This window comes from Heterodontus francisci, chromosome 48 (genome assembly GCF_036365525.1).
Source record: "Heterodontus francisci isolate sHetFra1 chromosome 48, sHetFra1.hap1, whole genome shotgun sequence".
Classification (NCBI taxonomy): Eukaryota; Metazoa; Chordata; class Chondrichthyes; order Heterodontiformes; family Heterodontidae; genus Heterodontus; species Heterodontus francisci.
In genome coordinates this window covers 16,546,951-16,573,457 of record NC_090418.1, presented here as the reverse complement: position 1 = coordinate 16,573,457, position 26,507 = coordinate 16,546,951, and the positions used below count along the sequence as shown (strand labels likewise).

At 50.8% G+C, this 26,507-nt stretch overlaps 26 non-coding genes across 26 annotated transcripts; all 26 read left to right on the top strand.

Annotated features, from left to right (window-relative positions):
• The first annotated feature begins 1,425 nt into the window (after positions 1-1,425).
• Positions 1,426-1,497, top strand: trnaq-cug (transfer RNA glutamine (anticodon CUG)). Its single transcript has one exon. It is a non-coding gene; the product is annotated as a tRNA-Gln (tRNA).
• Positions 1,498-1,815: 318 nt separating this feature from the next.
• Positions 1,816-1,887, top strand: trnaq-uug (transfer RNA glutamine (anticodon UUG)). Its single transcript has one exon. It is a non-coding gene; the product is annotated as a tRNA-Gln (tRNA).
• A 1,555-nt stretch (positions 1,888-3,442) lies between these two features.
• trnaq-cug (transfer RNA glutamine (anticodon CUG)) lies at positions 3,443-3,514 on the top strand. The gene has a single exon. It is a non-coding gene; the product is annotated as a tRNA-Gln (tRNA).
• Positions 3,515-3,832: 318 nt separating this feature from the next.
• On the top strand, positions 3,833-3,904 carry trnaq-uug (transfer RNA glutamine (anticodon UUG)). Its single transcript has one exon. It is a non-coding gene; the product is annotated as a tRNA-Gln (tRNA).
• A 1,555-nt stretch (positions 3,905-5,459) lies between these two features.
• Positions 5,460-5,531, top strand: trnaq-cug (transfer RNA glutamine (anticodon CUG)). Its single transcript has one exon. It is a non-coding gene; the product is annotated as a tRNA-Gln (tRNA).
• A 318-nt stretch (positions 5,532-5,849) lies between these two features.
• trnaq-uug (transfer RNA glutamine (anticodon UUG)) lies at positions 5,850-5,921 on the top strand. The gene has a single exon. It is a non-coding gene; the product is annotated as a tRNA-Gln (tRNA).
• A 1,555-nt stretch (positions 5,922-7,476) lies between these two features.
• On the top strand, positions 7,477-7,548 carry trnaq-cug (transfer RNA glutamine (anticodon CUG)). Its single transcript has one exon. It is a non-coding gene; the product is annotated as a tRNA-Gln (tRNA).
• A 318-nt stretch (positions 7,549-7,866) lies between these two features.
• trnaq-uug (transfer RNA glutamine (anticodon UUG)) lies at positions 7,867-7,938 on the top strand. The gene has a single exon. It is a non-coding gene; the product is annotated as a tRNA-Gln (tRNA).
• A 1,555-nt stretch (positions 7,939-9,493) lies between these two features.
• On the top strand, positions 9,494-9,565 carry trnaq-cug (transfer RNA glutamine (anticodon CUG)). Its single transcript has one exon. It is a non-coding gene; the product is annotated as a tRNA-Gln (tRNA).
• A 318-nt stretch (positions 9,566-9,883) lies between these two features.
• Positions 9,884-9,955, top strand: trnaq-uug (transfer RNA glutamine (anticodon UUG)). The gene has a single exon. It is a non-coding gene; the product is annotated as a tRNA-Gln (tRNA).
• Positions 9,956-11,510: 1,555 nt separating this feature from the next.
• On the top strand, positions 11,511-11,582 carry trnaq-cug (transfer RNA glutamine (anticodon CUG)). The gene has a single exon. It is a non-coding gene; the product is annotated as a tRNA-Gln (tRNA).
• A 318-nt stretch (positions 11,583-11,900) lies between these two features.
• On the top strand, positions 11,901-11,972 carry trnaq-uug (transfer RNA glutamine (anticodon UUG)). Its single transcript has one exon. It is a non-coding gene; the product is annotated as a tRNA-Gln (tRNA).
• Positions 11,973-13,527: 1,555 nt separating this feature from the next.
• On the top strand, positions 13,528-13,599 carry trnaq-cug (transfer RNA glutamine (anticodon CUG)). Its single transcript has one exon. It is a non-coding gene; the product is annotated as a tRNA-Gln (tRNA).
• A 318-nt stretch (positions 13,600-13,917) lies between these two features.
• Positions 13,918-13,989, top strand: trnaq-uug (transfer RNA glutamine (anticodon UUG)). Its single transcript has one exon. It is a non-coding gene; the product is annotated as a tRNA-Gln (tRNA).
• A 1,555-nt stretch (positions 13,990-15,544) lies between these two features.
• On the top strand, positions 15,545-15,616 carry trnaq-cug (transfer RNA glutamine (anticodon CUG)). The gene has a single exon. It is a non-coding gene; the product is annotated as a tRNA-Gln (tRNA).
• Positions 15,617-15,934: 318 nt separating this feature from the next.
• trnaq-uug (transfer RNA glutamine (anticodon UUG)) lies at positions 15,935-16,006 on the top strand. The gene has a single exon. It is a non-coding gene; the product is annotated as a tRNA-Gln (tRNA).
• A 1,555-nt stretch (positions 16,007-17,561) lies between these two features.
• On the top strand, positions 17,562-17,633 carry trnaq-cug (transfer RNA glutamine (anticodon CUG)). Its single transcript has one exon. It is a non-coding gene; the product is annotated as a tRNA-Gln (tRNA).
• Positions 17,634-17,951: 318 nt separating this feature from the next.
• Positions 17,952-18,023, top strand: trnaq-uug (transfer RNA glutamine (anticodon UUG)). The gene has a single exon. It is a non-coding gene; the product is annotated as a tRNA-Gln (tRNA).
• A 1,555-nt stretch (positions 18,024-19,578) lies between these two features.
• trnaq-cug (transfer RNA glutamine (anticodon CUG)) lies at positions 19,579-19,650 on the top strand. The gene has a single exon. It is a non-coding gene; the product is annotated as a tRNA-Gln (tRNA).
• Positions 19,651-19,968: 318 nt separating this feature from the next.
• On the top strand, positions 19,969-20,040 carry trnaq-uug (transfer RNA glutamine (anticodon UUG)). Its single transcript has one exon. It is a non-coding gene; the product is annotated as a tRNA-Gln (tRNA).
• Positions 20,041-21,595: 1,555 nt separating this feature from the next.
• Positions 21,596-21,667, top strand: trnaq-cug (transfer RNA glutamine (anticodon CUG)). Its single transcript has one exon. It is a non-coding gene; the product is annotated as a tRNA-Gln (tRNA).
• Positions 21,668-21,985: 318 nt separating this feature from the next.
• Positions 21,986-22,057, top strand: trnaq-uug (transfer RNA glutamine (anticodon UUG)). The gene has a single exon. It is a non-coding gene; the product is annotated as a tRNA-Gln (tRNA).
• Positions 22,058-23,612: 1,555 nt separating this feature from the next.
• On the top strand, positions 23,613-23,684 carry trnaq-cug (transfer RNA glutamine (anticodon CUG)). The gene has a single exon. It is a non-coding gene; the product is annotated as a tRNA-Gln (tRNA).
• Positions 23,685-24,002: 318 nt separating this feature from the next.
• trnaq-uug (transfer RNA glutamine (anticodon UUG)) lies at positions 24,003-24,074 on the top strand. The gene has a single exon. It is a non-coding gene; the product is annotated as a tRNA-Gln (tRNA).
• A 1,555-nt stretch (positions 24,075-25,629) lies between these two features.
• On the top strand, positions 25,630-25,701 carry trnaq-cug (transfer RNA glutamine (anticodon CUG)). The gene has a single exon. It is a non-coding gene; the product is annotated as a tRNA-Gln (tRNA).
• Positions 25,702-26,019: 318 nt separating this feature from the next.
• Positions 26,020-26,091, top strand: trnaq-uug (transfer RNA glutamine (anticodon UUG)). The gene has a single exon. It is a non-coding gene; the product is annotated as a tRNA-Gln (tRNA).
• Positions 26,092-26,507: the final 416 nt, after the last annotated feature.

The following is a 26,507-nucleotide window of genomic DNA, read 5'->3' as shown; positions in this document are numbered from 1 at the left end:
CAGCCTGATCCACGTCTGCAGCAGAGCGACGTTGCAGCTTGTTCCGTGTCCTCAGTGCCTGCACTGCACAGGACAATGGCGTGAGCACAGCATTTCTTTGCAATCTGCATTCAGCAGGGGCGCTTCAACAAATTCAAGAGGGTTTCATCAAATGCAGGCGTCACAACGATTGTCTTCTTGCCCTCGAGCAAATGTGCATGTCATCGTTTCTTGCTTCACTGCCTTGCAACGTTTATAAACTGATCATCTGGCAAGTGTGCCAAACTAGAGTGTGCTGAGAAATGGCAAACACAAGCAGTGACATTAGAAGCTGCAGCCTGGACTGTCCGAGTTGCACAGCATCCACACCTTGAGAACAACTAGTGGGGAAGCTGAAGGTGTGCCTGAGAAAAGATTAAGCCGGAATGCAGACTGGAAATTACAATGTCCAGTGCTTGCAATTTGCTCGTGAAAATGCATTGCTATTTGGAGGGCTCAGCAAGGTATGGCCATTTGCAGTGCAGCTCCCCGTCACAAACCCCGTTGCCGAGGCATTGACTTTATCCCCATTCCCGACCGCTATCTGACGCTGAGACACACGATTGGAAAGCTCGGTGTCCCACTTGAGCCTTAGCCGGTCCGCCACCCGCACGTCTGGTCCATCAGCAAGGACACCTACTTGCACCTCTGCAACGTCACGCGACTAAGTCCCTGCCTCAGCTGATCCGCTGCTGACGTCTTCATCCGTGCCTCTGTTACCTGTGGACTTGACTATTCCAAAACGCCGGCGGACATCCTTCCGGTTTGCACCCTCCGTAAATGCGAGCTCATGGAAATCTCTGCTGCCCAGGTCCTAATTGGCACCTAGTGCAGCTCACCCAGCAACCCTGTGTTGGCGCAACGACATTGTCAACCGCTCTGACGACCGCTGATTTTTCGAATTCCCATGCCTGTTTAAAATTCCTTTGCCGCCTCGCCCCTGCGTATCGCCGTAAGCTCATTCAGCTGTTCAAAGCTAGCAGAATCTCTGCGCTCCTCCCATCTTGAACTCTTTGGCTGCCCCGATTATAGCGTCGGTGGCCGTGCCTTCAGCTGCCTGTTCGCTAAGCTCTGCAATTGCCTCCTTAAAAGCGACGGCCTTTCTCGCTCTTTGTCCTTGTTTGAGGCGCTCTTTCAAAGCAAAGGATTGGATCAAGCTTTTGATCAGCTGTGCAAATATATCCTTCTGAAGAGGCTCGCCGCAAATGATGTCGGATAGTGCTGCAAAGTGTCTTGCAGATATTTTCTTACTCCAAGGCTGCTGTGCAGATGTAAGTGGTTGCTGATATTGCGTCTGGCCTCTTCCTGCGCAGGAAACATTCCACAGTTCTGTTCGATGTCGTCTGTGCTTTTGTAAAAGAGAAAGCTATGTCTGATTGACAACTTGCAAAGGCAAAGTTGCCTCTGGGTTCCATGGTGTAATGGTGAGCACTCTGGGCTCTGAATCCAGCGATCCGAGTTCAAATCTCGGTGGAACCTTATTTTCTCACTCCGCGCGATTCCATTTGCAAAAAGGGCAGCTTTTGCAATTTCACAACAAGGTCCAATTCAGGAGGAAAATTTTCCGCCCAGATCACTTTCCATTGCCATCCGTCTGACTGCTACTCTTATGCCAGCTGCCTGCCACGTGATCCACTCTTGCACTCGGTGCAGCTGGTGAAATCTTCCATTGAAAGGATGCACTGCTTTCCGTCAGACAACATATTGCATTCAAGTGCAGTCAGGGATGCTTGCAGGGACTGAGAATGCCAGGGGAGTTGGAGAAAAGACTGTAGCCCTGGCACAGGACAGCCACTTGGTTCCATGGTGTAATGGTGAGCACTCTGGACTTTGAATCCAGCGATCCGAGTTCAAATCTCGGTGGAACCGGCATTCTTGTTGTCCCAGCTGCTGTTAAATTTGGGACACACAAGCGTTCGGCACATGGAGCTGAAATGCTGCTGCTGCGCCTTTCTTGTCTTCATCAAGAGGATTGAGCTTCAATGTCCAATTGCAACATCAGCCTGATCCACGTCTGCAGCAGAGCGACGTTGCAGCTTGTTCCGTGTCCTCAGTGCCTGCACTGCACAGGACAATGGCGTGAGCACAGCATTTCTTTGCAATCTGCATTCAGCAGGGGCGCTTCAACAAATTCAAGAGGGTTTCATCAAATGCAGGCGTCACAACGATTGTCTTCTTGCCCTCGAGCAAATGTGCATGTCATCGTTTCTTGCTTCACTGCCTTGCAACGTTTATAAACTGATCATCTGGCAAGTGTGCCAAACTAGAGTGTGCTGAGAAATGGCAAACACAAGCAGTGACATTAGAAGCTGCAGCCTGGACTGTCCGAGTTGCACAGCATCCACACCTTGAGAACAACTAGTGGGGAAGCTGAAGGTGTGCCTGAGAAAAGATTAAGCCGGAATGCAGACTGGAAATTACAATGTCCAGTGCTTGCAATTTGCTCGTGAAAATGCATTGCTATTTGGAGGGCTCAGCAAGGTATGGCCATTTGCAGTGCAGCTCCCCGTCACAAACCCCGTTGCCGAGGCATTGACTTTATCCCCATTCCCGACCGCTATCTGACGCTGAGACACACGATTGGAAAGCTCGGTGTCCCACTTGAGCCTTAGCCGGTCCGCCACCCGCACGTCTGGTCCATCAGCAAGGACACCTACTTGCACCTCTGCAACGTCACGCGACTAAGTCCCTGCCTCAGCTGATCCGCTGCTGACGTCTTCATCCGTGCCTCTGTTACCTGTGGACTTGACTATTCCAAAACGCCGGCGGACATCCTTCCGGTTTGCACCCTCCGTAAATGCGAGCTCATGGAAATCTCTGCTGCCCAGGTCCTAATTGGCACCTAGTGCAGCTCACCCAGCAACCCTGTGTTGGCGCAACGACATTGTCAACCGCTCTGACGACCGCTGATTTTTCGAATTCCCATGCCTGTTTAAAATTCCTTTGCCGCCTCGCCCCTGCGTATCGCCGTAAGCTCATTCAGCTGTTCAAAGCTAGCAGAATCTCTGCGCTCCTCCCATCTTGAACTCTTTGGCTGCCCCGATTATAGCGTCGGTGGCCGTGCCTTCAGCTGCCTGTTCGCTAAGCTCTGCAATTGCCTCCTTAAAAGCGACGGCCTTTCTCGCTCTTTGTCCTTGTTTGAGGCGCTCTTTCAAAGCAAAGGATTGGATCAAGCTTTTGATCAGCTGTGCAAATATATCCTTCTGAAGAGGCTCGCCGCAAATGATGTCGGATAGTGCTGCAAAGTGTCTTGCAGATATTTTCTTACTCCAAGGCTGCTGTGCAGATGTAAGTGGTTGCTGATATTGCGTCTGGCCTCTTCCTGCGCAGGAAACATTCCACAGTTCTGTTCGATGTCGTCTGTGCTTTTGTAAAAGAGAAAGCTATGTCTGATTGACAACTTGCAAAGGCAAAGTTGCCTCTGGGTTCCATGGTGTAATGGTGAGCACTCTGGGCTCTGAATCCAGCGATCCGAGTTCAAATCTCGGTGGAACCTTATTTTCTCACTCCGCGCGATTCCATTTGCAAAAAGGGCAGCTTCTGCAATTTCACAACAAGGTCCAATTCAGGAGGAAAATTTTCCGCCCAGATCACTTTCCATTGCCATCCGTCTGACTGCTACTCTTATGCCAGCTGCCTGCCACGTGATCCACTCTTGCACTCGGTGCAGCTGGTGAAATCTTCCATTGAAAGGATGCACTGCTTTCCGTCAGACGACATATTGCATTCAAGTGCAGTCAGGGATGCTTGCAGGGACTGAGAATGCCAGGGGAGTTGGAGAAAAGACTGTAGCCCTGGCACAGGACAGCCACTTGGTTCCATGGTGTAATGGTGAGCACTCTGGACTTTGAATCCAGCGATCCGAGTTCAAATCTCGGTGGAACCGGCATTCTTGTTGTCCCAGCTGCTGTTAAATTTGGGACACACAAGCGTTCGGCACATGGAGCTGAAATGCTGCTGCTGCGCCTTTCTTGTCTTCATCAAGAGGATTGAGCTTCAATGTCCAATTGCAACATCAGCCTGATCCACGTCTGCAGCAGAGCGACGTTGCAGCTTGTTCCGTGTCCTCAGTGCCTGCACTGCACAGGACAATGGCGTGAGCACAGCATTTCTTTGCAATCTGCATTCAGCAGGGGCGCTTCAACAAATTCAAGAGGGTTTCATCAAATGCAGGCGTCACAACGATTGTCTTCTTGCCCTCGAGCAAATGTGCATGTCATCGTTTCTTGCTTCACTGCCTTGCAACGTTTATAAACTGATCATCTGGCAAGTGTGCCAAACTAGAGTGTGCTGAGAAATGGCAAACACAAGCAGTGACATTAGAAGCTGCAGCCTGGACTGTCCGAGTTGCACAGCATCCACACCTTGAGAACAACTAGTGGGGAAGCTGAAGGTGTGCCTGAGAAAAGATTAAGCCGGAATGCAGACTGGAAATTACAATGTCCAGTGCTTGCAATTTGCTCGTGAAAATGCATTGCTATTTGGAGGGCTCAGCAAGGTATGGCCATTTGCAGTGCAGCTCCCCGTCACAAACCCCGTTGCCGAGGCATTGACTTTATCCCCATTCCCGACCGCTATCTGACGCTGAGACACACGATTGGAAAGCTCGGTGTCCCACTTGAGCCTTAGCCGGTCCGCCACCCGCACGTCTGGTCCATCAGCAAGGACACCTACTTGCACCTCTGCAACGTCACGCGACTAAGTCCCTGCCTCAGCTGATCCGCTGCTGACGTCTTCATCCGTGCCTCTGTTACCTGTGGACTTGACTATTCCAAAACGCCGGCGGACATCCTTCCGGTTTGCACCCTCCGTAAATGCGAGCTCATGGAAATCTCTGCTGCCCAGGTCCTAATTGGCACCTAGTGCAGCTCACCCAGCAACCCTGTGTTGGCGCAACGACATTGTCAACCGCTCTGACGACCGCTGATTTTTCGAATTCCCATGCCTGTTTAAAATTCCTTTGCCGCCTCGCCCCTGCGTATCGCCGTAAGCTCATTCAGCTGTTCAAAGCTAGCAGAATCTCTGCGCTCCTCCCATCTTGAACTCTTTGGCTGCCCCGATTATAGCGTCGGTGGCCGTGCCTTCAGCTGCCTGTTCGCTAAGCTCTGCAATTGCCTCCTTAAAAGCGACGGCCTTTCTCGCTCTTTGTCCTTGTTTGAGGCGCTCTTTCAAAGCAAAGGATTGGATCAAGCTTTTGATCAGCTGTGCAAATATATCCTTCTGAAGAGGCTCGCCGCAAATGATGTCGGATAGTGCTGCAAAGTGTCTTGCAGATATTTTCTTACTCCAAGGCTGCTGTGCAGATGTAAGTGGTTGCTGATATTGCGTCTGGCCTCTTCCTGCGCAGGAAACATTCCACAGTTCTGTTCGATGTCGTCTGTGCTTTTGTAAAAGAGAAAGCTATGTCTGATTGACAACTTGCAAAGGCAAAGTTGCCTCTGGGTTCCATGGTGTAATGGTGAGCACTCTGGGCTCTGAATCCAGCGATCCGAGTTCAAATCTCGGTGGAACCTTATTTTCTCACTCCGCGCGATTCCATTTGCAAAAAGGGCAGCTTTTGCAATTTCACAACAAGGTCCAATTCAGGAGGAAAATTTTCCGCCCAGATCACTTTCCATTGCCATCCGTCTGACTGCTACTCTTATGCCAGCTGCCTGCCACGTGATCCACTCTTGCACTCGGTGCAGCTGGTGAAATCTTCCATTGAAAGGATGCACTGCTTTCCGTCAGACGACATATTGCATTCAAGTGCAGTCAGGGATGCTTGCAGGGACTGAGAATGCCAGGGGAGTTGGAGAAAAGACTGTAGCCCTGGCACAGGACAGCCACTTGGTTCCATGGTGTAATGGTGAGCACTCTGGACTTTGAATCCAGCGATCCGAGTTCAAATCTCGGTGGAACCGGCATTCTTGTTGTCCCAGCTGCTGTTAAATTTGGGACACACAAGCGTTCGGCACATGGAGCTGAAATGCTGCTGCTGCGCCTTTCTTGTCTTCATCAAGAGGATTGAGCTTCAATGTCCAATTGCAACATCAGCCTGATCCACGTCTGCAGCAGAGCGACGTTGCAGCTTGTTCCGTGTCCTCAGTGCCTGCACTGCACAGGACAATGGCGTGAGCACAGCATTTCTTTGCAATCTGCATTCAGCAGGGGCGCTTCAACAAATTCAAGAGGGTTTCATCAAATGCAGGCGTCACAACGATTGTCTTCTTGCCCTCGAGCAAATGTGCATGTCATCGTTTCTTGCTTCACTGCCTTGCAACGTTTATAAACTGATCATCTGGCAAGTGTGCCAAACTAGAGTGTGCTGAGAAATGGCAAACACAAGCAGTGACATTAGAAGCTGCAGCCTGGACTGTCCGAGTTGCACAGCATCCACACCTTTAGAACAACTAGTGGGGAAGCTGAAGGTGTGCCTGAGAAAAGATTAAGCCGGAATGCAGACTGGAAATTACAATGTCCAGTGCTTGCAATTTGCTCGTGAAAATGCAGTGCTATTTGGAGGGCTCAGCAAGGTATGGCCATTTGCAGTGCAGCTCCCCGTCACAAACCCCGTTGCCGAGGCATTGACTTTATCCCCATTCCCGACCGCTATCTGACGCTGAGACACACGATTGGAAAGCTCGGTGTCCCACTTGAGCCTTAGCCGGTCCGCCACCCGCACGTCTGGTCCATCAGCAAGGACACCTACTTGCACCTCTGCAACGTCACGCGACTAAGTCCCTGCCTCAGCTGATCCGCTGCTGACGTCTTCATCCGTGCCTCTGTTACCTGTGGACTTGACTATTCCAAAACGCCGGCGGACATCCTTCCGGTTTGCACCCTCCGTAAATGCGAGCTCATGGAAATCTCTGCTGCCCAGGTCCTAATTGGCACCTAGTGCAGCTCACCCAGCAACCCTGTGTTGGCGCAACGACATTGTCAACCGCTCTGACGACCGCTGATTTTTCGAATTCCCATGCCTGTTTAAAATTCCTTTGCCGCCTCGCCCCTGCGTATCGCCGTAAGCTCATTCAGCTGTTCAAAGCTAGCAGAATCTCTGCGCTCCTCCCATCTTGAACTCTTTGGCTGCCCCGATTATAGCGTCGGTGGCCGTGCCTTCAGCTGCCTGTTCGCTAAGCTCTGCAATTGCCTCCTTAAAAGCGACGGCCTTTCTCGCTCTTTGTCCTTGTTTGAGGCGCTCTTTCAAAGCAAAGGATTGGATCAAGCTTTTGATCAGCTGTGCAAATATATCCTTCTGAAGAGGCTCGCCGCAAATGATGTCGGATAGTGCTGCAAAGTGTCTTGCAGATATTTTCTTACTCCAAGGCTGCTGTGCAGATGTAAGTGGTTGCTGATATTGCGTCTGGCCTCTTCCTGCGCAGGAAACATTCCACAGTTCTGTTCGATGTCGTCTGTGCTTTTGTAAAAGAGAAAGCTATGTCTGATTGACAACTTGCAAAGGCAAAGTTGCCTCTGGGTTCCATGGTGTAATGGTGAGCACTCTGGGCTCTGAATCCAGCGATCCGAGTTCAAATCTCGGTGGAACCTTATTTTCTCACTCCGCGCGATTCCATTTGCAAAAAGGGCAGCTTTTGCAATTTCACAACAAGGTCCAATTCAGGAGGAAAAGTTTCCGCCCAGATCACTTTCCATTGCCATCCGTCTGACTGCTACTCTTATGCCAGCTGCCTGCCACGTGATCCACTCTTGCACTCGGTGCAGCTGGTGAAATCTTCCATTGAAAGGATGCACTGCTTTCCGTCAGACGACATATTGCATTCAAGTGCAGTCAGGGATGCTTGCAGGGACTGAGAATGCCAGGGGAGTTGGAGAAAAGACTGTAGCCCTGGCACAGGACAGCCACTTGGTTCCATGGTGTAATGGTGAGCACTCTGGACTTTGAATCCAGCGATCCGAGTTCAAATCTCGGTGGAACCGGCATTCTTGTTGTCCCAGCTGCTGTTAAATTTGGGACACACAAGCGTTCGGCACATGGAGCTGAAATGCTGCTGCTGCGCCTTTCTTGTCTTCATCAAGAGGATTGAGCTTCAATGTCCAATTGCAACATCAGCCTGATCCACGTCTGCAGCAGAGCGACGTTGCAGCTTGTTCCGTGTCCTCAGTGCCTGCACTGCACAGGACAATGGCGTGAGCACAGCATTTCTTTGCAATCTGCATTCAGCAGGGGCGCTTCAACAAATTCAAGAGGGTTTCATCAAATGCAGGCGTCACAACGATTGTCTTCTTGCCCTCGAGCAAATGTGCATGTCATCGTTTCTTGCTTCACTGCCTTGCAACGTTTATAAACTGATCATCTGGCAAGTGTGCCAAACTAGAGTGTGCTGAGAAATGGCAAACACAAGCAGTGACATTAGAAGCTGCAGCCTGGACTGTCCGAGTTGCACAGCATCCACACCTTTAGAACAACTAGTGGGGAAGCTGAAGGTGTGCCTGAGAAAAGATTAAGCCGGAATGCAGACTGGAAATTACAATGTCCAGTGCTTGCAATTTGCTCGTGAAAATGCAGTGCTATTTGGAGGGCTCAGCAAGGTATGGCCATTTGCAGTGCAGCTCCCCGTCACAAACCCCGTTGCCGAGGCATTGACTTTATCCCCATTCCCGACCGCTATCTGACGCTGAGACACACGATTGGAAAGCTCGGTGTCCCACTTGAGCCTTAGCCGGTCCGCCACCCGCACGTCTGGTCCATCAGCAAGGACACCTACTTGCACCTCTGCAACGTCACGCGACTAAGTCCCTGCCTCAGCTGATCCGCTGCTGACGTCTTCATCCGTGCCTCTGTTACCTGTGGACTTGACTATTCCAAAACGCCGGCGGACATCCTTCCGGTTTGCACCCTCCGTAAATGCGAGCTCATGGAAATCTCTGCTGCCCAGGTCCTAATTGGCACCTAGTGCAGCTCACCCAGCAACCCTGTGTTGGCGCAACGACATTGTCAACCGCTCTGACGACCGCTGATTTTTCGAATTCCCATGCCTGTTTAAAATTCCTTTGCCGCCTCGCCCCTGCGTATCGCCGTAAGCTCATTCAGCTGTTCAAAGCTAGCAGAATCTCTGCGCTCCTCCCATCTTGAACTCTTTGGCTGCCCCGATTATAGCGTCGGTGGCCGTGCCTTCAGCTGCCTGTTCGCTAAGCTCTGCAATTGCCTCCTTAAAAGCGACGGCCTTTCTCGCTCTTTGTCCTTGTTTGAGGCGCTCTTTCAAAGCAAAGGATTGGATCAAGCTTTTGATCAGCTGTGCAAATATATCCTTCTGAAGAGGCTCGCCGCAAATGATGTCGGATAGTGCTGCAAAGTGTCTTGCAGATATTTTCTTACTCCAAGGCTGCTGTGCAGATGTAAGTGGTTGCTGATATTGCGTCTGGCCTCTTCCTGCGCAGGAAACATTCCACAGTTCTGTTCGATGTCGTCTGTGCTTTTGTAAAAGAGAAAGCTATGTCTGATTGACAACTTGCAAAGGCAAAGTTGCCTCTGGGTTCCATGGTGTAATGGTGAGCACTCTGGGCTCTGAATCCAGCGATCCGAGTTCAAATCTCGGTGGAACCTTATTTTCTCACTCCGCGCGATTCCATTTGCAAAAAGGGCAGCTTTTGCAATTTCACAACAAGGTCCAATTCAGGAGGAAAAGTTTCCGCCCAGATCACTTTCCATTGCCATCCGTCTGACTGCTACTCTTATGCCAGCTGCCTGCCACGTGATCCACTCTTGCACTCGGTGCAGCTGGTGAAATCTTCCATTGAAAGGATGCACTGCTTTCCGTCAGACGACATATTGCATTCAAGTGCAGTCAGGGATGCTTGCAGGGACTGAGAATGCCAGGGGAGTTGGAGAAAAGACTGTAGCCCTGGCACAGGACAGCCACTTGGTTCCATGGTGTAATGGTGAGCACTCTGGACTTTGAATCCAGCGATCCGAGTTCAAATCTCGGTGGAACCGGCATTCTTGTTGTCCCAGCTGCTGTTAAATTTGGGACACACAAGCGTTCGGCACATGGAGCTGAAATGCTGCTGCTGCGCCTTTCTTGTCTTCATCAAGAGGATTGAGCTTCAATGTCCAATTGCAACATCAGCCTGATCCACGTCTGCAGCAGAGCGACGTTGCAGCTTGTTCCGTGTCCTCAGTGCCTGCACTGCACAGGACAATGGCGTGAGCACAGCATTTCTTTGCAATCTGCATTCAGCAGGGGCGCTTCAACAAATTCAAGAGGGTTTCATCAAATGCAGGCGTCACAACGATTGTCTTCTTGCCCTCGAGCAAATGTGCATGTCATCGTTTCTTGCTTCACTGCCTTGCAACGTTTATAAACTGATCATCTGGCAAGTGTGCCAAACTAGAGTGTGCTGAGAAATGGCAAACACAAGCAGTGACATTAGAAGCTGCAGCCTGGACTGTCCGAGTTGCACAGCATCCACACCTTTAGAACAACTAGTGGGGAAGCTGAAGGTGTGCCTGAGAAAAGATTAAGCCGGAATGCAGACTGGAAATTACAATGTCCAGTGCTTGCAATTTGCTCGTGAAAATGCATTGCTATTTGGAGGGCTCAGCAAGGTATGGCCATTTGCAGTGCAGCTCCCCGTCACAAACCCCGTTGCCGAGGCATTGACTTTATCCCCATTCCCGACCGCTATCTGACGCTGAGACACACGATTGGAAAGCTCGGTGTCCCACTTGAGCCTTAGCCGGTCCGCCACCCGCACGTCTGGTCCATCAGCAAGGACACCTACTTGCACCTCTGCAACGTCACGCGACTAAGTCCCTGCCTCAGCTGATCCGCTGCTGACGTCTTCATCCGTGCCTCTGTTACCTGTGGACTTGACTATTCCAAAACGCCGGCGGACATCCTTCCGGTTTGCACCCTCCGTAAATGCGAGCTCATGGAAATCTCTGCTGCCCAGGTCCTAATTGGCACCTAGTGCAGCTCACCCAGCAACCCTGTGTTGGCGCAACGACATTGTCAACCGCTCTGACGACCGCTGATTTTTCGAATTCCCATGCCTGTTTAAAATTCCTTTGCCGCCTCGCCCCTGCGTATCGCCGTAAGCTCATTCAGCTGTTCAAAGCTAGCAGAATCTCTGCGCTCCTCCCATCTTGAACTCTTTGGCTGCCCCGATTATAGCGTCGGTGGCCGTGCCTTCAGCTGCCTGTTCGCTAAGCTCTGCAATTGCCTCCTTAAAAGCGACGGCCTTTCTCGCTCTTTGTCCTTGTTTGAGGCGCTCTTTCAAAGCAAAGGATTGGATCAAGCTTTTGATCAGCTGTGCAAATATATCCTTCTGAAGAGGCTCGCCGCAAATGATGTCGGATAGTGCTGCAAAGTGTCTTGCAGATATTTTCTTACTCCAAGGCTGCTGTGCAGATGTAAGTGGTTGCTGATATTGCGTCTGGCCTCTTCCTGCGCAGGAAACATTCCACAGTTCTGTTCGATGTCGTCTGTGCTTTTGTAAAAGAGAAAGCTATGTCTGATTGACAACTTGCAAAGGCAAAGTTGCCTCTGGGTTCCATGGTGTAATGGTGAGCACTCTGGGCTCTGAATCCAGCGATCCGAGTTCAAATCTCGGTGGAACCTTATTTTCTCACTCCGCGCGATTCCATTTGCAAAAAGGGCAGCTTTTGCAATTTCACAACAAGGTCCAATTCAGGAGGAAAAGTTTCCGCCCAGATCACTTTCCATTGCCATCCGTCTGACTGCTACTCTTATGCCAGCTGCCTGCCACGTGATCCACTCTTGCACTCGGTGCAGCTGGTGAAATCTTCCATTGAAAGGATGCACTGCTTTCCGTCAGACGACATATTGCATTCAAGTGCAGTCAGGGATGCTTGCAGGGACTGAGAATGCCAGGGGAGTTGGAGAAAAGACTGTAGCCCTGGCACAGGACAGCCACTTGGTTCCATGGTGTAATGGTGAGCACTCTGGACTTTGAATCCAGCGATCCGAGTTCAAATCTCGGTGGAACCGGCATTCTTGTTGTCCCAGCTGCTGTTAAATTTGGGACACACAAGCGTTCGGCACATGGAGCTGAAATGCTGCTGCTGCGCCTTTCTTGTCTTCATCAAGAGGATTGAGCTTCAATGTCCAATTGCAACATCAGCCTGATCCACGTCTGCAGCAGAGCGACGTTGCAGCTTGTTCCGTGTCCTCAGTGCCTGCACTGCACAGGACAATGGCGTGAGCACAGCATTTCTTTGCAATCTGCATTCAGCAGGGGCGCTTCAACAAATTCAAGAGGGTTTCATCAAATGCAGGCGTCACAACGATTGTCTTCTTGCCCTCGAGCAAATGTGCATGTCATCGTTTCTTGCTTCACTGCCTTGCAACGTTTATAAACTGATCATCTGGCAAGTGTGCCAAACTAGAGTGTGCTGAGAAATGGCAAACACAAGCAGTGACATTAGAAGCTGCAGCCTGGACTGTCCGAGTTGCACAGCATCCACACCTTTAGAACAACTAGTGGGGAAGCTGAAGGTGTGCCTGAGAAAAGATTAAGCCGGAATGCAGACTGGAAATTACAATGTCCAGTGCTTGCAATTTGCTCGTGAAAATGCAGTGCTATTTGGAGGGCTCAGCAAGGTATGGCCATTTGCAGTGCAGCTCCCCGTCACAAACCCCGTTGCCGAGGCATTGACTTTATCCCCATTCCCGACCGCTATCTGACGCTGAGACACACGATTGGAAAGCTCGGTGTCCCACTTGAGCCTTAGCCGGTCCGCCACCCGCACGTCTGGTCCATCAGCAAGGACACCTACTTGCACCTCTGCAACGTCACGCGACTAAGTCCCTGCCTCAGCTGATCCGCTGCTGACGTCTTCATCCGTGCCTCTGTTACCTGTGGACTTGACTATTCCAAAACGCCGGCGGACATCCTTCCGGTTTGCACCCTCCGTAAATGCGAGCTCATGGAAATCTCTGCTGCCCAGGTCCTAATTGGCACCTAGTGCAGCTCACCCAGCAACCCTGTGTTGGCGCAACGACATTGTCAACCGCTCTGACGACCGCTGATTTTTCGAATTCCCATGCCTGTTTAAAATTCCTTTGCCGCCTCGCCCCTGCGTATCGCCGTAAGCTCATTCAGCTGTTCAAAGCTAGCAGAATCTCTGCGCTCCTCCCATCTTGAACTCTTTGGCTGCCCCGATTATAGCGTCGGTGGCCGTGCCTTCAGCTGCCTGTTCGCTAAGCTCTGCAATTGCCTCCTTAAAAGCGACGGCCTTTCTCGCTCTTTGTCCTTGTTTGAGGCGCTCTTTCAAAGCAAAGGATTGGATCAAGCTTTTGATCAGCTGTGCAAATATATCCTTCTGAAGAGGCTCGCCGCAAATGATGTCGGATAGTGCTGCAAAGTGTCTTGCAGATATTTTCTTACTCCAAGGCTGCTGTGCAGATGTAAGTGGTTGCTGATATTGCGTCTGGCCTCTTCCTGCGCAGGAAACATTCCACAGTTCTGTTCGATGTCGTCTGTGCTTTTGTAAAAGAGAAAGCTATGTCTGATTGACAACTTGCAAAGGCAAAGTTGCCTCTGGGTTCCATGGTGTAATGGTGAGCACTCTGGGCTCTGAATCCAGCGATCCGAGTTCAAATCTCGGTGGAACCTTATTTTCTCACTCCGCGCGATTCCATTTGCAAAAAGGGCAGCTTTTGCAATTTCACAACAAGGTCCAATTCAGGAGGAAAAGTTTCCGCCCAGATCACTTTCCATTGCCATCCGTCTGACTGCTACTCTTATGCCAGCTGCCTGCCACGTGATCCACTCTTGCACTCGGTGCAGCTGGTGAAATCTTCCATTGAAAGGATGCACTGCTTTCCGTCAGACGACATATTGCATTCAAGTGCAGTCAGGGATGCTTGCAGGGACTGAGAATGCCAGGGGAGTTGGAGAAAAGACTGTAGCCCTGGCACAGGACAGCCACTTGGTTCCATGGTGTAATGGTGAGCACTCTGGACTTTGAATCCAGCGATCCGAGTTCAAATCTCGGTGGAACCGGCATTCTTGTTGTCCCAGCTGCTGTTAAATTTGGGACACACAAGCGTTCGGCACATGGAGCTGAAATGCTGCTGCTGCGCCTTTCTTGTCTTCATCAAGAGGATTGAGCTTCAATGTCCAATTGCAACATCAGCCTGATCCACGTCTGCAGCAGAGCGACGTTGCAGCTTGTTCCGTGTCCTCAGTGCCTGCACTGCACAGGACAATGGCGTGAGCACAGCATTTCTTTGCAATCTGCATTCAGCAGGGGCGCTTCAACAAATTCAAGAGGGTTTCATCAAATGCAGGCGTCACAACGATTGTCTTCTTGCCCTCGAGCAAATGTGCATGTCATCGTTTCTTGCTTCACTGCCTTGCAACGTTTATAAACTGATCATCTGGCAAGTGTGCCAAACTAGAGTGTGCTGAGAAATGGCAAACACAAGCAGTGACATTAGAAGCTGCAGCCTGGACTGTCCGAGTTGCACAGCATCCACACCTTTAGAACAACTAGTGGGGAAGCTGAAGGTGTGCCTGAGAAAAGATTAAGCCGGAATGCAGACTGGAAATTACAATGTCCAGTGCTTGCAATTTGCTCGTGAAAATGCATTGCTATTTGGAGGGCTCAGCAAGGTATGGCCATTTGCAGTGCAGCTCCCCGTCACAAACCCCGTTGCCGAGGCATTGACTTTATCCCCATTCCCGACCGCTATCTGACGCTGAGACACACGATTGGAAAGCTCGGTGTCCCACTTGAGCCTTAGCCGGTCCGCCACCCGCACGTCTGGTCCATCAGCAAGGACACCTACTTGCACCTCTGCAACGTCACGCGACTAAGTCCCTGCCTCAGCTGATCCGCTGCTGACGTCTTCATCCGTGCCTCTGTTACCTGTGGACTTGACTATTCCAAAACGCCGGCGGACATCCTTCCGGTTTGCACCCTCCGTAAATGCGAGCTCATGGAAATCTCTGCTGCCCAGGTCCTAATTGGCACCTAGTGCAGCTCACCCAGCAACCCTGTGTTGGCGCAACGACATTGTCAACCGCTCTGACGACCGCTGATTTTTCGAATTCCCATGCCTGTTTAAAATTCCTTTGCCGCCTCGCCCCTGCGTATCGCCGTAAGCTCATTCAGCTGTTCAAAGCTAGCAGAATCTCTGCGCTCCTCCCATCTTGAACTCTTTGGCTGCCCCGATTATAGCGTCGGTGGCCGTGCCTTCAGCTGCCTGTTCGCTAAGCTCTGCAATTGCCTCCTTAAAAGCGACGGCCTTTCTCGCTCTTTGTCCTTGTTTGAGGCGCTCTTTCAAAGCAAAGGATTGGATCAAGCTTTTGATCAGCTGTGCAAATATATCCTTCTGAAGAGGCTCGCCGCAAATGATGTCGGATAGTGCTGCAAAGTGTCTTGCAGATATTTTCTTACTCCAAGGCTGCTGTGCAGATGTAAGTGGTTGCTGATATTGCGTCTGGCCTCTTCCTGCGCAGGAAACATTCCACAGTTCTGTTCGATGTCGTCTGTGCTTTTGTAAAAGAGAAAGCTATGTCTGATTGACAACTTGCAAAGGCAAAGTTGCCTCTGGGTTCCATGGTGTAATGGTGAGCACTCTGGGCTCTGAATCCAGCGATCCGAGTTCAAATCTCGGTGGAACCTTATTTTCTCACTCCGCGCGATTCCATTTGCAAAAAGGGCAGCTTCTGCAATTTCACAACAAGGTCCAATTCAGGAGGAAAATTTTCCGCCCAGATCACTTTCCATTGCCATCCGTCTGACTGCTACTCTTATGCCAGCTGCCTGCCACGTGATCCACTCTTGCACTCGGTGCAGCTGGTGAAATCTTCCATTGAAAGGATGCACTGCTTTCCGTCAGACGACATATTGCATTCAAGTGCAGTCAGGGATGCTTGCAGGGACTGAGAATGCCAGGGGAGTTGGAGAAAAGACTGTAGCCCTGGCACAGGGCAGCCACTTGGTTCCATGGTGTAATGGTGAGCACTCTGGACTTTGAATCCAGCGATCCGAGTTCAAATCTCGGTGGAACCGGCATTCTTGTTGTCCCAGCTGCTGTTAAATTTGGGACACACAAGCGTTCGGCACATGGAGCTGAAATGCTGCTGCTGCGCCTTTCTTGTCTTCATCAAGAGGATTGAGCTTCAATGTCCAATTGCAACATCAGCCTGATCCACGTCTGCAGCAGAGCGACGTTGCAGCTTGTTCCGTGTCCTCAGTGCCTGCACTGCACAGGACAATGGCGTGAGCACAGCATTTCTTTGCAATCTGCATTCAGCAGGGGCGCTTCAACAAATTCAAGAGGGTTTCATCAAATGCAGGCGTCACAACGATTGTCTTCTTGCCCTCGAGCAAATGTGCATGTCATCGTTTCTTGCTTCACTGCCTTGCAACGTTTATAAACTGATCATCTGGCAAGTGTGCCAAACTAGAGTGTGCTGAGAAATGGCAAACACAAGCAGTGACATTAGAAGCTGCAGCCTGGACTGTCCGAGTTGCACAGCATCCACACCTTGAGAACAACTAGTGGGGAAGCTGAAGGTGTGCCTGAGAAAAGATTAAGCCGGAATGCAGACTGGAAATTACAATGTCCAGTGCTTGCAATTTGCTCGTGAAAATGCATTGCTATTTGGAGGGCTCAGCAAGGTATGGCCATTTGCAGTGCAGCTCCCCGTCACAAACCCCGTTGCCGAGGCATTGACTTTATCCCCATTCCCGACCGCTATCTGACGCTGAGACACACGATTGGAAAGCTCGGTGTCCCACTTGAGCCTTAGCCGGTCCGCCACCCGCACGTCTGGTCCATCAGCAAGGACACCTACTTGCACCTCTGCAACGTCACGCGACTAAGTCCCTGCCTCAGCTGATCCGCTGCTGACGTCTTCATCCGTGCCTCTGTTACCTGTGGACTTGACTATTCCAAAACGCCGGCGGACATCCTTCCGGTTTGCACCCTCCGTAAATGCGAGCTCATGGAAATCTCTGCTGCCCAGGTCCTAATTGGCACCTAGTGCAGCTCACCCAGCAACCCTGTGTTGGCGCAACGACATTGTCAACCGCTCTGACGACCGCTGATTTTTCGAATTCCCATGCCTGTTTAAAATTCCTTTGCCGCCTCGCCCCTGCGTATCGCCGTAAGCTCATTCAGCTGTTCAAAGCTAGCAGAATCTCTGCGCTCCTCCCATCTTGAACTCTTTGGCTGCCCCGATTATAGCGTCGGTGGCCGTGCCTTCAGCTGCCTGTTCGCTAAGCTCTGCAATTGCCTCCTTAAAAGCGACGGCCTTTCTCGCTCTTTGTCCTTGTTTGAGGCGCTCTTTCAAAGCAAAGGATTGGATCAAGCTTTTGATCAGCTGTGCAAATATATCCTTCTGAAGAGGCTCGCCGCAAATGATGTCGGATAGTGCTGCAAAGTGTCTTGCAGATATTTTCTTACTCCAAGGCTGCTGTGCAGATGTAAGTGGTTGCTGATATTGCGTCTGGCCTCTTCCTGCGCAGGAAACATTCCACAGTTCTGTTCGATGTCGTCTGTGCTTTTGTAAAAGAGAAAGCTATGTCTGATTGACAACTTGCAAAGGCAAAGTTGCCTCTGGGTTCCATGGTGTAATGGTGAGCACTCTGGGCTCTGAATCCAGCGATCCGAGTTCAAATCTCGGTGGAACCTTATTTTCTCACTCCGCGCGATTCCATTTGCAAAAAGGGCAGCTTCTGCAATTTCACAACAAGGTCCAATTCAGGAGGAAAATTTTCCGCCCAGATCACTTTCCATTGCCATCCGTCTGACTGCTACTCTTATGCCAGCTGCCTGCCACGTGATCCACTCTTGCACTCGGTGCAGCTGGTGAAATCTTCCATTGAAAGGATGCACTGCTTTCCGTCAGACGACATATTGCATTCAAGTGCAGTCAGGGATGCTTGCAGGGACTGAGAATGCCAGGGGAGTTGGAGAAAAGACTGTAGCCCTGGCACAGGGCAGCCACTTGGTTCCATGGTGTAATGGTGAGCACTCTGGACTTTGAATCCAGCGATCCGAGTTCAAATCTCGGTGGAACCGGCATTCTTGTTGTCCCAGCTGCTGTTAAATTTGGGACACACAAGCGTTCGGCACATGGAGCTGAAATGCTGCTGCTGCGCCTTTCTTGTCTTCATCAAGAGGATTGAGCTTCAATGTCCAATTGCAACATCAGCCTGATCCACGTCTGCAGCAGAGCGACGTTGCAGCTTGTTCCGTGTCCTCAGTGCCTGCACTGCACAGGACAATGGCGTGAGCACAGCATTTCTTTGCAATCTGCATTCAGCAGGGGCGCTTCAACAAATTCAAGAGGGTTTCATCAAATGCAGGCGTCACAACGATTGTCTTCTTGCCCTCGAGCAAATGTGCATGTCATCGTTTCTTGCTTCACTGCCTTGCAACGTTTATAAACTGATCATCTGGCAAGTGTGCCAAACTAGAGTGTGCTGAGAAATGGCAAACACAAGCAGTGACATTAGAAGCTGCAGCCTGGACTGTCCGAGTTGCACAGCATCCACACCTTGAGAACAACTAGTGGGGAAGCTGAAGGTGTGCCTGAGAAAAGATTAAGCCGGAATGCAGACTGGAAATTACAATGTCCAGTGCTTGCAATTTGCTCGTGAAAATGCATTGCTATTTGGAGGGCTCAGCAAGGTATGGCCATTTGCAGTGCAGCTCCCCGTCACAAACCCCGTTGCCGAGGCATTGACTTTATCCCCATTCCCGACCGCTATCTGACGCTGAGACACACGATTGGAAAGCTCGGTGTCCCACTTGAGCCTTAGCCGGTCCGCCACCCGCACGTCTGGTCCATCAGCAAGGACACCTACTTGCACCTCTGCAACGTCACGCGACTAAGTCCCTGCCTCAGCTGATCCGCTGCTGACGTCTTCATCCGTGCCTCTGTTACCTGTGGACTTGACTATTCCAAAACGCCGGCGGACATCCTTCCGGTTTGCACCCTCCGTAAATGCGAGCTCATGGAAATCTCTGCTGCCCAGGTCCTAATTGGCACCTAGTGCAGCTCACCCAGCAACCCTGTGTTGGCGCAACGACATTGTCAACCGCTCTGACGACCGCTGATTTTTCGAATTCCCATGCCTGTTTAAAATTCCTTTGCCGCCTCGCCCCTGCGTATCGCCGTAAGCTCATTCAGCTGTTCAAAGCTAGCAGAATCTCTGCGCTCCTCCCATCTTGAACTCTTTGGCTGCCCCGATTATAGCGTCGGTGGCCGTGCCTTCAGCTGCCTGTTCGCTAAGCTCTGCAATTGCCTCCTTAAAAGCGACGGCCTTTCTCGCTCTTTGTCCTTGTTTGAGGCGCTCTTTCAAAGCAAAGGATTGGATCAAGCTTTTGATCAGCTGTGCAAATATATCCTTCTGAAGAGGCTCGCCGCAAATGATGTCGGATAGTGCTGCAAAGTGTCTTGCAGATATTTTCTTACTCCAAGGCTGCTGTGCAGATGTAAGTGGTTGCTGATATTGCGTCTGGCCTCTTCCTGCGCAGGAAACATTCCACAGTTCTGTTCGATGTCGTCTGTGCTTTTGTAAAAGAGAAAGCTATGTCTGATTGACAGCTTGCAAAGGCAAAGTTGCCTCTGGGTTCCATGGTGTAATGGTGAGCACTCTGGGCTCTGAATCCAGCGATCCGAGTTCAAATCTCGGTGGAACCTTATTTTCTCACTCCGCGCGATTCCATTTGCAAAAAGGGCAGCTTTTGCAATTTCACAACAAGGTCCAATTCAGGAGGAAAATTTTCCGCCCAGATCACTTTCCATTGCCATCCGTCTGACTGCTACTCTTATGCCAGCTGCCTGCCACGTGATCCACTCTTGCACTCGGTGCAGCTGGTGAAATCTTCCATTGAAAGGATGCACTGCTTTCCGTCAGACGACATATTGCATTCAAGTGCAGTCAGGGATGCTTGCAGGGACTGAGAATGCCAGGGGAGTTGGAGAAAAGACTGTAGCCCTGGCACAGGGCAGCCACTTGGTTCCATGGTGTAATGGTGAGCACTCTGGACTTTGAATCCAGCGATCCGAGTTCAAATCTCGGTGGAACCGGCATTCTTGTTGTCCCAGCTGCTGTTAAATTTGGGACACACAAGCGTTCGGCACATGGAGCTGAAATGCTGCTGCTGCGCCTTTCTTGTCTTCATCAAGAGGATTGAGCTTCAATGTCCAATTGCAACATCAGCCTGATCCACGTCTGCAGCAGAGCGACGTTGCAGCTTGTTCCGTGTCCTCAGTGCCTGCACTGCACAGGACAATGGCGTGAGCACAGCATTTCTTTGCAATCTGCATTCAGCAGGGGCGCTTCAACAAATTCAAGAGGGTTTCATCAAATGCAGGCGTCACAACGATTGTCTTCTTGCCCTCGAGCAAATGTGCATGTCATCGTTTCTTGCTTCACTGCCTTGCAACGTTTATAAACTGATCATCTGGCAAGTGTGCCAAACTAGAGTGTGCTGAGAAATGGCAAACACAAGCAGTGACATTAGAAGCTGCAGCCTGGACTGTCCGAGTTGCACAGCATCCACACCTTTAGAACAACTAGTGGGGAAGCTGAAGGTGTGCCTGAGAAAAGATTAAGCCGGAATGCAGACTGGAAATTACAATGTCCAGTGCTTGCAATTTGCTCGTGAAAATGCATTGCTATTTGGAGGGCTCAGCAAGGTATGGCCATTTGCAGTGCAGCTCCCCGTCACAAACCCCGTTGCCGAGGCATTGACTTTATCCCCATTCCCGACCGCTATCTGACGCTGAGACACACGATTGGAAAGCTCGGTGTCCCACTTGAGCCTTAGCCGGTCCGCCACCCGCACGTCTGGTCCATCAGCAAGGACACCTACTTGCACCTCTGCAACGTCACGCGACTAAGTCCCTGCCTCAGCTGATCCGCTGCTGACGTCTTCATCCGTGCCTCTGTTACCTGTGGACTTGACTATTCCAAAACGCCGGCGGACATCCTTCCGGTTTGCACCCTCCGTAAATGCGAGCTCATGGAAATCTCTGCTGCCCAGGTCCTAATTGGCACCTAGTGCAGCTCACCCAGCAACCCTGTGTTGGCGCAACGACATTGTCAACCGCTCTGACGACCGCTGATTTTTCGAATTCCCATGCCTGTTTAAAATTCCTTTGCCGCCTCGCCCCTGCGTATCGCCGTAAGCTCATTCAGCTGTTCAAAGCTAGCAGAATCTCTGCGCTCCTCCCATCTTGAACTCTTTGGCTGCCCCGATTATAGCGTCGGTGGCCGTGCCTTCAGCTGCCTGTTCGCTAAGCTCTGCAATTGCCTCCTTAAAAGCGACGGCCTTTCTCGCTCTTTGTCCTTGTTTGAGGCGCTCTTTCAAAGCAAAGGATTGGATCAAGCTTTTGATCAGCTGTGCAAATATATCCTTCTGAAGAGGCTCGCCGCAAATGATGTCGGATAGTGCTGCAAAGTGTCTTGCAGATATTTTCTTACTCCAAGGCTGCTGTGCAGATGTAAGTGGTTGCTGATATTGCGTCTGGCCTCTTCCTGCGCAGGAAACATTCCACAGTTCTGTTCGATGTCGTCTGTGCTTTTGTAAAAGAGAAAGCTATGTCTGATTGACAACTTGCAAAGGCAAAGTTGCCTCTGGGTTCCATGGTGTAATGGTGAGCACTCTGGGCTCTGAATCCAGCGATCCGAGTTCAAATCTCGGTGAAACCTTATTTTCTCACTCCGCGCGATTCCATTTGCAAAAAGGGCAGCTTCTGCAATTTCACAACAAGGTCCAATTCAGGAGGAAAATTTTCCGCCCAGATCACTTTCCATTGCCATCCGTCTGACTGCTACTCTTATGCCAGCTGCCTGCCACGTGATCCACTCTTGCACTCGGTGCAGCTGGTGAAATCTTCCATTGAAAGGATGCACTGCTTTCCGTCAGACGACATATTGCATTCAAGTGCAGTCAGGGATGCTTGCAGGGACTGAGAATGCCAGGGGAGTTGGAGAAAAGACTGTAGCCCTGGCACAGGGCAGCCACTTGGTTCCATGGTGTAATGGTGAGCACTCTGGACTTTGAATCCAGCGATCCGAGTTCAAATCTCGGTGGAACCGGCATTCTTGTTGTCCCAGCTGCTGTTAAATTTGGGACACACAAGCGTTCGGCACATGGAGCTGAAATGCTGCTGCTGCGCCTTTCTTGTCTTCATCAAGAGGATTGAGCTTCAATGTCCAATTGCAACATCAGCCTGATCCACGTCTGCAGCAGAGCGACGTTGCAGCTTGTTCCGTGTCCTCAGTGCCTGCACTGCACAGGACAATGGCGTGAGCACAGCATTTCTTTGCAATCTGCATTCAGCAGGGGCGCTTCAACAAATTCAAGAGGGTTTCATCAAATGCAGGCGTCACAACGATTGTCTTCTTGCCCTCGAGCAAATGTGCATGTCATCGTTTCTTGCTTCACTGCCTTGCAACGTTTATAAACTGATCATCTGGCAAGTGTGCCAAACTAGAGTGTGCTGAGAAATGGCAAACACAAGCAGTGACATTAGAAGCTGCAGCCTGGACTGTCCGAGTTGCACAGCATCCACACCTTGAGAACAACTAGTGGGGAAGCTGAAGGTGTGCCTGAGAAAAGATTAAGCCGGAATGCAGACTGGAAATTACAATGTCCAGTGCTTGCAATTTGCTCGTGAAAATGCATTGCTATTTGGAGGGCTCAGCAAGGTATGGCCATTTGCAGTGCAGCTCCCCGTCACAAACCCCGTTGCCGAGGCATTGACTTTATCCCCATTCCCGACCGCTATCTGACGCTGAGACACACGATTGGAAAGCTCGGTGTCCCACTTGAGCCTTAGCCGGTCCGCCACCCGCACGTCTGGTCCATCAGCAAGGACACCTACTTGCACCTCTGCAACGTCACGCGACTAAGTCCCTGCCTCAGCTGATCCGCTGCTGACGTCTTCATCCGTGCCTCTGTTACCTGTGGACTTGACTATTCCAAAACGCCGGCGGACATCCTTCCGGTTTGCACCCTCCGTAAATGCGAGCTCATGGAAATCTCTGCTGCCCAGGTCCTAATTGGCACCTAGTGCAGCTCACCCAGCAACCCTGTGTTGGCGCAACGACATTGTCAACCGCTCTGACGACCGCTGATTTTTCGAATTCCCATGCCTGTTTAAAATTCCTTTGCCGCCTCGCCCCTGCGTATCGCCGTAAGCTCATTCAGCTGTTCAAAGCTAGCAGAATCTCTGCGCTCCTCCCATCTTGAACTCTTTGGCTGCCCCGATTATAGCGTCGGTGGCCGTGCCTTCAGCTGCCTGTTCGCTAAGCTCTGCAATTGCCTCCTTAAAAGCGACGGCCTTTCTCGCTCTTTGTCCTTGTTTGAGGCGCTCTTTCAAAGCAAAGGATTGGATCAAGCTTTTGATCAGCTGTGCAAATATATCCTTCTGAAGAGGCTCGCCGCAAATGATGTCGGATAGTGCTGCAAAGTGTCTTGCAGATATTTTCTTACTCCAAGGCTGCTGTGCAGATGTAAGTGGTTGCTGATATTGCGTCTGGCCTCTTCCTGCGCAGGAAACATTCCACAGTTCTGTTCGATGTCGTCTGTGCTTTTGTAAAAGAGAAAGCTATGTCTGATTGACAACTTGCAAAGGCAAAGTTGCCTCTGGGTTCCATGGTGTAATGGTGAGCACTCTGGGCTCTGAATCCAGCCATCCGAGTTCAAATCTCGGTGGAACCTTATTTTCTCACTCCGCGCGATTCCATTTGCAAAAAGGGCAGCTTTTGCAATTTCACAACAAGGTCCAATTCAGGAGGAAAATTTTCCGCCCAGATCACTTTCCATTGCCATCCGTCTGACTGCTACTCTTATGCCAGCTGCCTGCCACGTGATCCACTCTTGCACTCGGTGCAGCTGGTGAAATCTTCCATTGAAAGGATGCACTGCTTTCCGTCAGACGACATATTGCATTCAAGTGCAGTCAGGGATGCTTGCAGGGACTGAGAATGCCAGGGGAGTTGGAGAAAAGACTGTAGCCCTGGCACAGGACAGCCACTTGGTTCCATGGTGTAATGGTGAGCACTCTGGACTTTGAATCCAGCGATCCGAGTTCAAATCTCGGTGGAACCGGCATTCTTGTTGTCCCAGCTGCTGTTAAATTTGGGACACACAAGCGTTCGGCACATGGAGCTGAAATGCTGCTGCTGCGCCTTTCTTGTCTTCATCAAGAGGATTGAGCTTCAATGTCCAATTGCAACATCAGCCTGATCCACGTCTGCAGCAGAGCGACGTTGCAGCTTGTTCCGTGTCCTCAGTGCCTGCACTGCACAGGACAATGGCGTGAGCACAGCATTTCTTTGCAATCTGCATTCAGCAGGGGCGCTTCAACAAATTCAAGAGGGTTTCATCAAATGCAGGCGTCACAACGATTGTCTTCTTGCCCTCGAGCAAATGTGCATGTCATCGTTTCTTGCTTCACTGCCTTGCAACGTTTATAAACTGATCATCTGGCAAGTGTGCCAAACTAGAGTGTGCTGAGAAATGGCAAACACAAGCAGTGACATTAGAAGCTGCAGCCTGGACTGTCCGAGTTGCACAGCATCCACACCTTGAGAACAACTAGTGGGGAAGCTGAAGGTGTGCCTGAGAAAAGATTAAGCCGGAATGCAGACTGGAAATTACAATGTCCAGTGCTTGCAATTTGCTCGTGAAAATGCATTGCTATTTGGAGGGCTCAGCAAGGTATGGCCATTTGCAGTGCAGCTCCCCGTCACAAACCCCGTTGCCGAGGCATTGACTTTATCCCCATTCCCGACCGCTATCTGACGCTGAGACACACGATTGGAAAGCTCGGTGTCCCACTTGAGCCTTAGCCGGTCCGCCACCCGCACGTCTGGTCCATCAGCAAGGACACCTACTTGCACCTCTGCAACGTCACGCGACTAAGTCCCTGCCTCAGCTGATCCGCTGCTGACGTCTTCATCCGTGCCTCTGTTACCTGTGGACTTGACTATTCCAAAACGCCGGCGGACATCCTTCCGGTTTGCACCCTCCGTAAATGCGAGCTCATGGAAATCTCTGCTGCCCAGGTCCTAATTGGCACCTAGTGCAGCTCACCCAGCAACCCTGTGTTGGCGCAACGACATTGTCAACCGCTCTGACGACCGCTGATTTTTCGAATTCCCATGCCTGTTTAAAATTCCTTTGCCGCCTCGCCCCTGCGTATCGCCGTAAGCTCATTCAGCTGTTCAAAGCTAGCAGAATCTCTGCGCTCCTCCCATCTTGAACTCTTTGGCTGCCCCGATTATAGCGTCGGTGGCCGTGCCTTCAGCTGCCTGTTCGCTAAGCTCTGCAATTGCCTCCTTAAAAGCGACGGCCTTTCTCGCTCTTTGTCCTTGTTTGAGGCGCTCTTTCAAAGCAAAGGATTGGATCAAGCTTTTGATCAGCTGTGCAAATATATCCTTCTGAAGAGGCTCGCCGCAAATGATGTCGGATAGTGCTGCAAAGTGTCTTGCAGATATTTTCTTACTCCAAGGCTGCTGTGCAGATGTAAGTGGTTGCTGATATTGCGTCTGGCCTCTTCCTGCGCAGGAAACATTCCACAGTTCTGTTCGATGTCGTCTGTGCTTTTGTAAAAGAGAAAGCTATGTCTGATTGACAACTTGCAAAGGCAAAGTTGCCTCTGGGTTCCATGGTGTAATGGTGAGCACTCTGGGCTCTGAATCCAGCGATCCGAGTTCAAATCTCGGTGGAACCTTATTTTCTCACTCCGCGCGATTCCATTTGCAAAAAGGGCAGCTTTTGCAATTTCACAACAAGGTCCAATTCAGGAGGAAAATTTTCCGCCCAGATCACTTTCCATTGCCATCCGTCTGACTGCTACTCTTATGCCAGCTGCCTGCCACGTGATCCACTCTTGCACTCGGTGCAGCTGGTGAAATCTTCCATTGAAAGGATGCACTGCTTTCCGTCAGACGACATATTGCATTCAAGTGCAGTCAGGGATGCTTGCAGGGACTGAGAATGCCAGGGGAGTTGGAGAAAAGACTGTAGCCCTGGCACAGTACAGCCACTTGGTTCCATGGTGTAATGGTGAGCACTCTGGACTTTGAATCCAGCGATCCGAGTTCAAATCTCGGTGGAACCGGCATTCTTGTTGTCCCAGCTGCTGTTAAATTTGGGACACACAAGCGTTCGGCACATGGAGCTGAAATGCTGCTGCTGCGCCTTTCTTGTCTTCATCAAGAGGATTGAGCTTCAATGTCCAATTGCAACATCAGCCTGATCCACGTCTGCAGCAGAGCGACGTTGCAGCTTGTTCCGTGTCCTCAGTGCCTGCACTGCACAGGACAATGGCGTGAGCACAGCATTTCTTTGCAATCTGCATTCAGCAGGGGCGCTTCAACAAATTCAAGAGGGTTTCATCAAATGCAGGCGTCACAACGATTGTCTTCTTGCCCTCGAGCAAATGTGCATGTCATCGTTTCTTGCTTCACTGCCTTGCAACGTTTATAAACTGATCATCTGGCAAGTGTGCCAAACTAGAGTGTGCTGAGAAATGGC